We start from the raw sequence: 9,772 nt of genomic DNA on the forward strand, positions 1-9,772 counted from the left end.
GATGTTTACACATGTGGATCCGATTTATTCCACTTATGAGTATGGTCTCTAGTTGCATCCATTTACCTATAAAAGCCTTGAATTTATCTTTTTTTATAGTTGAGTAATACTCCATTGTATAAAAATATCACATCTTTTTTATCCATTTCTCAGTTGATGGGCATTTGGGTTGTTCCCAAGATTTAGCTATGACAAATTGTGCTGCTATAAACATGTGTGCACATACATAGTCGATTTTGAATATTATGTTTATATCCTCTCACATTAAGTTAATTTACGAATTTTTTGTAGCTTTTTTTTTAGATACTTCAGGATTTTCTATCATACATATTTATGATGTCTATGAATAGGGGTAGTTTTACTTTTCCTATTCCAATCTCTGTATTTTCTTTATATTTATTTCTTAATATGTCTACTTGCTCCCCATCTTAAATAATCTTTTTAATTAAGAATAATGTTAACCATAATTTTTCATGATTGCTTTTTAAAATCACCTTGAGAAACTACTATTTTACTACTACTGTCTTGAGAGTATTTTTTTTAATCATGAATGGTTGTTGACATTTTCAAGGTGACTTTTCTGTATCTATTAGATACTCAGATGTGTTCACTTCTTTCTTCTGTTAATATGGTGAATAACACTCATTTCAAATGTCAAACCAACTACAGATTCCTAGTTTGAACCTCACTTGGTCATGCTGTGTTATCATATTTTACATTGTTGGATTCAATGAACTAATATTTTTTAAAATAATTTTTGCTTTACTATTTTTAGGAATATTAATCAGCGGTATTGTTTTCTTATAATGTCTCCTTTTGGTTCTGGTATAGGGTAACTGTGGTCTCATAAAAAGAATTGAGAAATATTCAGCCTTCTATTTTCTGAAAGATTTTATTAGCAATTCTGTTTCTTTTTAAACATTTTGTACCATTCACTATAAAGTCACTGTCTTACTTTTTGTTGTTGTTGTTGTTGCTGAGACAAAATACCTGGCACCCAAAATTAGGGAAGGAAATGTTTATATATATAACTCACAGTGTGTAGAGGTTTCAGTCCATAATCAGCTCACTCCAAGGCAGGATGGCATGGCACAGGGGTGACAGGGTTTTCTTTTTTGGCACCAGGAATTAAACTCAGGACCTTGTACTCACCAGGCAGGCACTTGTGTCACTGAGCTATATCCCTGGCCCCTTGCAGAAGACTGCAGAATCAGCAAGAGCAAAAAGGGGAGAAGCAAGCCTCTTTCTTACCTTATATTGTATACTGGCTGTGGGGCATGCCCACGCCATCTCCATGCCTTCCTCTTCCACAAGCTGCAGCTGTTTACAAAGTAAAGACCCTGGCCCCCTGCTGTATCACTTAGTTGAAATTTTAAACTTCTCAAGTTGACCCAGTGAACAACATCCTAGAGCAGTAAGCCCAGGTCCCTTTTACTCCAGGATGTAGAACTGCTGAGTCACTCAGTTAAGCTTCTGGACTCCTCAAGTTGACACAATGTATCAACAGTAACAGCAGCCAGACCTAAAATTCCCCCGAGTCAAGTTTACAATTATTTAAAGAAACCTAGTTTGGAATAATTAGAAGCTGTGAAGAACACACAGAGAAGTTCTGTGTAGCTTCTGCTAGTTTCCCTCATTGATCACTTTTAACTAACTATGGCACAATATCAACACTACCTACTGAAGTTAGTGTTACTCAAAAGTGTGAATATAGTTATGTGTAACCACTGCTGTAATCAAAATACAAAATTACCCCACCATCATGAAAATCTTCTGTGTCCATCCTTTTTATTTTCTTAGCTATCTTCCTCCACCCTCCATCTCTAACCCATGAGGACTGCTAATCTTTTAAAAAGGCTCTTTACCTGCCCCCATACTATATTAATCTTAATTTTTTCTTTTTTATACACTGAGGACTACTTCAGAGTATTATGTTTTCTTGAAGAAAAGCTTTAAAGATAATTTTGAGGGGCTGGAGTGGTATAGCTCAGTGGTAAAGTGTTTACCTAGTATGCAGAAGGTCCTAAGCTCAATCCCTAGTACCACCACAGAAGAAAAAAGTCTCTAAACATAATTTTGAAAACTCAGGAGAACTTAAATCTATTATGTTTACTCATACACTTACTGTTTTGCTCTTACTTAGGTTCCAAGATTCCATCATTTATCATTTCCATTCTGAGAATATCCTTTAGCAATTCTTTTGGAGTAAACATGCAGGGGACAATTTCTCTGAAATCATTTTAACCCAATAATATATTGATTTTCCTTCCAATTCTTTTTTTTCTTGTTATATCCATTCTATTTGTTTCTTTTTCAATTTTTGTTTTTATTAGTACCTGTCTGCAGTACACAGTGATCACACACCTCAGCAAGAGGTACATGTGCATAACACATCGTAATTCCTTCCCCGCCCCCCATTCCCTCCACCCCGTTCATTCTCCCATCCTTCCATTTCCTGGTCCCCCTTCCTTTTGCAAAAGGTCTGCTCCTTATTTCCTGTTATCTGTCTTTTATTTTTCTCTTCAGAACATTTTTACTGCATATAGAAATTTTAGGTTGACAAGTTTTTCTTTCTACGCCTGAAAAATGTTGTTTACTTTCTTCTGGTCTTTATAGGGCCTGATGATGAATCTGCTGTCACTGGAGCTGATGGATAGTTTTTATCCTTTAGATCGTGTATAATTTTTCCTCTAGTGTTTCAATTTCTCTAAATGGTAATTAAAAGCATAAATAAAAAAACAACAGTAATATATTATGGAGTTAAAGTATATTCAGATAAAATAAATGGGTACCATGACACGAGAGAGAGAAGGAAGCAAAGACAGTGTACCGATGGGTGCTCCCACGTGACCCCTGAAGTGTGGTGAAATATTTGAAGCTAGACTAATGCGTCAGAGATGTGCATTGTAAGCATTAGAGCAAACATTAAAAACTAAATTAAAGAAGAGGTCCAGTTAGTAAGGCAGTAATGGAGATTAATTCTCAGTTGAATAAAAAGAAAAGGAAGAAACACCAGATGGGAAAAATAGAAAACAACAAGCTGCTAGGTTTAAACCCAACCACGCTTCCACAATTAGAAGTTCAAGTGTATCCAAAGAGACAAGGAGAATGACCAAGTCCTGCTGATGGACGCTCGGTCTAGACTTCAGCGGAAGTCTTGTTCTTGGTTGTCAAAATGCAAGTCGGCCGCTGGCGGGTGATGAAACTGTCCATGGGGCAAAGAAAGACTAAGAGTTTGGGATATTTATATCATTTTAAATAGGGATGGAAGAGGAAACTTGACCTACTGTGAACATTGACAAAGGTACTGTGGGAAACAACAGGGGAAGAGGAAAATGCTCAGGCTGAATAAGTCGTGTTTACAAATTCCAAGAGGCAGGTGGAGATGTTTTAATACCAACAAGCCAACTAAAAAGAACAGGGGCTCACTAGTGTATCCTAGTACAAGCTCAGCCTTGCTACTGCAAAAAAGAGGCTTGATAAAATGTTTTGTAGCTGTCCGTGAGCTAGCAGGAAAAACTGAGAGTGGAGGAAAGGGAAATCTTTCAGGAGGAGCTCACTAGGAGTTGAAATGTGGTTCTCACTGAGCCATAACAAAAGAAGCTTAAGAGGAGCATCAGCTGGCAGCAAAGCAAACAAAAACAAGTGAACAAATTCACTCTTGCAAGTGCATTTCCACGTGGAGAAGCAACTGCTGAGTCAAGAGGGTGAGGAGAGATCTCAGGGACGGGCTTCTCTGACGAGCCCCTAAACTTCCATGTACGGCCGAGTCAGCCCTCACTTCTACCAGAGCCACAGAGGTGGACCCTGGCTGCAGGTGGCTTCACTTCAGGGAGTATTTCTAATCCCCTTTCCACACTTTGCCCATTCTCATCCCATAGCCACGTCCCTGCCTGACGCAGGAGAAAGAATTTACTAAAAAATGGAAGAAGACAAGAAGGAGAAAAGTGCCAGTGGGAGAAGTACAAAGTATTTATTTCTGCCTCATTTTCCCATTGGAGCTTAGCCAACCAGGGCCAGGGGAAGGGATAAGGTTGTGATGTTTCATGAAAGAGTTTTGATACATATTTTGTACACAAATATTTATTTTTGAAATAAATCTGCTTGCAACTCTCGGTGCATATAAAACTGTGTGTTACCTAAGAGTAAGTGGAACAAGCGATGTTAGATGTCAAGTGGGCCGAGTTTGTGGCCCCACATTATTGAAGAATGCAGGAAGAAATAACAGAGAGTTTTATTGAAAATAAGCAGAGAATAGCTCCTGGATTTCCAGAAGGGTTATGATGGGGTGGCCACCGAGGCCCTTTGTCAGGGGTAATTTACACAGCACAATCACAATGAAGGTACAAGGTGGGTCAAACTACAATCAGTGTATAGGAGTACAAGTATAGCAACTTAGCTAACATTGATCCAACAGGGAACCGAGTCACATAGAAAAGGTACATGGAAAAGGTACTTTGGGGAAGGGATGGGTCCGAATGCTCTTGTCACCTACCTGGGCAATTGATGCCTATCTGGACTTCTTGGATCAGCAAGTGCTAATTACAGTATGATCTCAAGTTACTGCTTCTCGATTAGGGAGGCATGTAGACCCAGCCATTGCCTCTTCATCTTGAGGCCTGGCCTTTTTCAGATGTGCCTCCACCCACAATTCTACTGTCTTTATTTTTTGTGCTGACTTCCTTGAGAGCCCAGTCCCTCTCTGACTGTGTATTAACCTCTTCCTAACTTAGGGGCCTGTAGTAAAACCATGAGACCCAGCATTTATTCAGGGGTAAGGAAGGATTAGTGCCACCAAATACATTCTGAAGAATGACAAGAGGCAGAGTAAAGTTGTGTTGGATATGACCTGAGAAATGCTTGATTGACATACCTGAAACAGAATCAAAGCGAAGAAACTCATAGGCCAGAGTGCTGGGCAGGTGAAGAAGGAATACATTGGAAGCTATGCTTTTGTGTACCCGGCCTGCTGGGGTGGCCCGTCCTTATGCTCCCTGCCCTGTGACTCGTGTGAGCTGCTGTGTGTGGGAAGGCCTCCCAGTCCTGGGAAAGCCCAGGCAAGCCTTTGTCCATTTGGGTCTGTCCTGATTTGCTATTAAAAATGTAAAATGTCAAGGCCAAATGCTCAGGGTGACTGCAGCAAAGGAAGTCACTGGCTTTCGTATTAACTAGAGAAGCAACAGGGTCCCATCACAAGTATTTCAGAATAAAACCTTACTTAACTTATTTAAATGAGACTAGGAACATGATATGCTGGGTTCTGAGCAGCCCTCAGTTTACTTCTTTTTTTTTTTGAGATAAGGTCTTGCCATGAAATCTAGGCTGATCTCAAACTCATGGAGATCCTCCTGCCTCAGCCTTCCAAATGCTGCAATTACAGGTATGTTCCACCTGGCATTCAGGTTATTTTTACTTCTGAGATGACTAATTTTTTTTTGGGAAAGAGAAATTGTCAAATCATTCTCATGTATGAAAAACCAGATAACCTTTATAAATCATTGCATAGGAAAAATTAGAATGTTTATGCCCGTGTCTTACTTCTTCTTCAACTTTTGCATTACACATCTAGCTTTTTATTCAGAATAGAGCCACAATAGGCAAGCTACTGATTTTTCCCCTTAACAGTTCAGAAAAATACCCGATCATGAAAAGGTCAAATTTCATATATGCAAATAACACACTCGTTTCTCTCTTCTTTGCTGCAGGGAAGACTGTCTCCTTAGTCTAGCTTACCCTCCCCTCACACAGTGGATGGAATGTGCAGTATTTCTATGGTTCAGGTTGCATTTACTGTGAATGTTGTTCAAGGTCGTTGTCTTAGATGGTTGGATTCAATAGGAGATCATCTTTCATTCTTAACTTTTCTGAAAGAGAAATAAGGTCACAGTTGTTGAAAGCTTTGAATAAAACCTGAGCCCAAATGGCATTAGCTTTTTAAATGCCGTGAATTAGGGGTCCTTTGTGTATTCAGTGGTTTAAGATATTCTACTTTGCCATTCATCTAATAAACTTGTCTTTTGAGCTGTCTTTCTCAAAATTCCAGGGATAGTCTGACAGCGCTGTGGCACTGTGTGTGGTCAGTGTCGTTAAGCTTGCGAGCTTTGGAGAGAGTTGGACCTTGTTTTGAATTCTGGTTCTCTTTCTTACAGAGATGTTGACTTGGGCAGAGAACCAGTCTAAGTCTCATTTGTCTCTCTTGAAAGGTGGAAATAAGAATCTTTGAGTTTGTCAGAATTAAGTAAGAAGCTGCACAGGAGGATGCAACAAAGTGCCTGTACAGAAGAAAATACCCACCCGATATTGATATTAATAATGTTTAACAGCTGTTTCTGTGTGATAATTGAGATACATTTCATAGGATTTCAGGACTTGGGGTGCATTTGATTCCAAGAATAGTGACATTTATTCTAAGTATACGATCGATTAAAAGAAATAAATCATTACAGTGTTCTATATAATGGGGGATTAAAGAAAATGACATTGTCATCTTTTTAATTTCAGAGCTATGTTGGTAGCGCCATCTGCTGTTTGCAAAAAAAAAACCCACTCGGAATTTTTGATAAGAAATGCAACGTAGCGTACCACTGAGTCTTTTTCAGCAAGGATAGACCAGTCAGTCATTTTTTTCCCACTTGGTACTTTAGTTGTTTTGAAGGGCTAGTAAAACCTACCTATGACATCCTTTAATGGTGTCATCTACTTAGTCACTGACTCTTATCAAAGAATCAATTTCAATTACCTTGCTATCTTCTTAAAATTTTTGAATTGCTTTTCTTGCTTACTCAGAAGTTAGCATAAGATTAGATTAAAATCAGGACACATGCTATTGACTGACTTAAGTTTTAGAAGCAAGTTTTAGGCTAACAGAAAAGGCTCATGAGGAGGGTCTGACGCTGAGCGACCTTGGAGCGGTATCGGTGTTGTTCGCCCACACTGGACCTGTTGGCAGAGGAATAACCTGAATCGAAAGCCACCTGGAGAAAGAGCAAGATTTGGGGTATCTGCTGTGCTTTCTGGCAAAACCATTTCAATGTAGGGTTTTGCCAGCAGATAGAATAATATAGTGGCCAGTAAATGAATGTGGCAAATAATTACCACACCACATACAGTAGATTTCCCATGACCTTTATTGTAGTAAAATTCATATAATATGAAATTCACCATTTGAAGATGTAGAATTTAGTACACTCAACATGTTGTGCTGTCATCACCACTGTCTACCTGTAGTTCTAGAAATTCTTATCACCCTAGAGAAGCCCTGTGCCCATTAAGCAGTTGTTCCCCATTTCCCCCCAGCCCCTGGTAAACACTCCTCTGTTTTCTGAGTCTGCCTCTTATGGATATTTCATGCACATGGGATCATATATTATGTGTCTGTTTTGACTCTTTCATGTAGCATAATGGGTTGGTTCATGTTGGCATTCATATCAATTCTTCTTTCCTTTTCATGGATGAATAATATTTCACTACATGGATATACCAAAATTTGCTTATCTCTTCATCCATTTATGGACATTTTTGTTGTTTCTACCTTTTTATTATTGTGAATGTGTCACTGTAAACACTTAGGGATTGGTTTTCTGTTTGAGCACCTGTTATTTAATTCTTTTAGGCCTATACTTAAGGGTAGAATTGCTGAGCCATTTGTTAATTTTACATATGTTTAATTATTGAGAAATGGACGTTTTTTCTGTGGTGACTGCACCATTTTATGTTGCCACCAACCATGTAAGGGTATCCAATTTCTGCACATCTGAATGCCTAATGCTGTTTTGCATATAAATGTCCTAAAGGGTGTGAAGTGGTGTCTTACTGTAGTTTTCATCTGAAAGATATGGTGACCTAATGACTTTGATCATCTTTGCATGAGCTTGTGGGCCATTTGTGTATTTTTTGGTGGCATCATTTTGCCTTTAGTGATTTTTTAGAAATGGGAGTAGAAGGATGAGAACAGCAAAAAGAGAATCATGATATGGCTTTGTAAGGTTGTGAAGAATAGAACCTACTCGGTCATCTGAGGTAGGGAGAGGTTAATGTAAGGCTGACAGGATTGACCACTGGGACAAAGGACAGATAACTCCTGAGTCCTTAGTTTGCTACTCATTAAAAGCATGATTTGTCTTTTCTTCTGAAATACAGACTGAAAAGTGACTCTGCTCTTGGGCCTACAGATGCCCAACAGGTAACCAAAAGCAAAACAAAGCTTGACCTTCATTTTGTTTCCTTTGTTATCTCAAGTCTTTGGGTATAGGTATGTTAATTAACTGGGAAAAGTGGACAAACAAGGTCTGTTATCCCTGAGGTTACCTAGTCCATCTCATCTGAGGATTTACAGGGGCATCCAATCACCAGCTTTTACTGTATCCAGGTCCAGACCCCGTCCCTGGAGTGACACCTAAAAGTTTCCTCTGTTGTCCTGCACCTCTGATTACCTAAGTTCCAGGAAATGCACTCTTTGTACAGCACCCCATGATAAGATCCCCTTCCCAAGCACAGTCATCTCATGGGAAGCAAATTTCCCCTTGAACATAAGGAGTTCTCCTGAGCTACAAAAGCAGGACTGAGGTAATGACTGACACAACCCCAGCCCACCATAGCACCCTTTTCTTTGCTAGTGGGCCTGTGTGATTCTCTTTGTCACAGTGTCTCCTTCTGGCTACCCTAGCTGGAGTGTCTTCCCCTTTTCTCTTAGGTTCCTTTGTTAAGAGGCTATCTTGTCAGCTCCTTAAGCTGAACTCCCTTTCCATTTTCTCTCCCTTTCCACTGACAGCTTTCGCCTATGCATTCACACTATCACTTTACTCTTAATATGCATGATCACTAAAGCAAGGACCCATGCTGTCGGTGACAAGGTTGCACAGGGAAATAAAGAAGCAAGAAACTAGTTCATCTGTTAAACCAGTTCAGCAGTTGCTTGCAGGCCCCCTGTGTGGGGCATTGTGGGCGCGGAAAACAGAAATATATGGGCACTTGGTCTCAGGAAGATGATGTCTTCAGCTCCCTCATCCATTGACCCTGTGTCCTATTTGTTTCTTGGCTTTCTTCTCTACCTTTTCTTTCTCTCTGTTTTTATACACCAGTTCCTTTTTTTAAATTTTATTTTAAAGAGTAAAAGAAGGATAACAATAATGGGGGGGGCTTACCAAATTACAGACAAAGTGGTAGGAAATTATCAATGGTTATTGTTTTACATATTGTTATCTATAAGATAGTTTCCCAGGAAAACAAATAGACAAATAATAGTGAGTTACAGACAGAAGAGGTAGGAGATCATCAATAGTTGTTAGGTATCTACTTAGGTATCTTCAAAAGAAAATAAATAGAACTATACATGAGTGACCTATTGAATAACCATTAACTATTCTCAATGGTTGTTGTAGGAAACACATAACAATAAACATGCATCCATTTATGAACTAGGAACAATACAAACATTACAGAGTTATGGATAGATTAGTAGGAAAATATCAATGACTGCTGTAATACATGTTTGTATCTTAAAAGTGGTTTCTCAGGAAGACAGAGATACGCAAGAAGGATCTAACAAGTACTTACAGCCTAAGGGGTTGTCAAAAATCAAGTGAGCAGTCTGGGGCCAAAGCCATTTTTTGTAACATTTTTCTCTCCAGCTTCCCATCTCATTAGGACCCCACAACCAGTTAGTGTCCTCTCCCCAACTGTCAGCACAGGCAGCAGGAATCCTGTTGCAGACTTCTCTGGGGCTTCACCACAGCCTGTACTGTCAGGGGAAGAATGGCTTCCAGGGAGTCTC

Source organism: Chinchilla lanigera, unplaced genomic scaffold (assembly GCF_000276665.1).
Source record: "Chinchilla lanigera isolate Chin_1 unplaced genomic scaffold, ChiLan1.0 scaffold00009, whole genome shotgun sequence".
Lineage (NCBI taxonomy): Eukaryota > Metazoa > Chordata > Mammalia > Rodentia > Chinchillidae > Chinchilla > Chinchilla lanigera.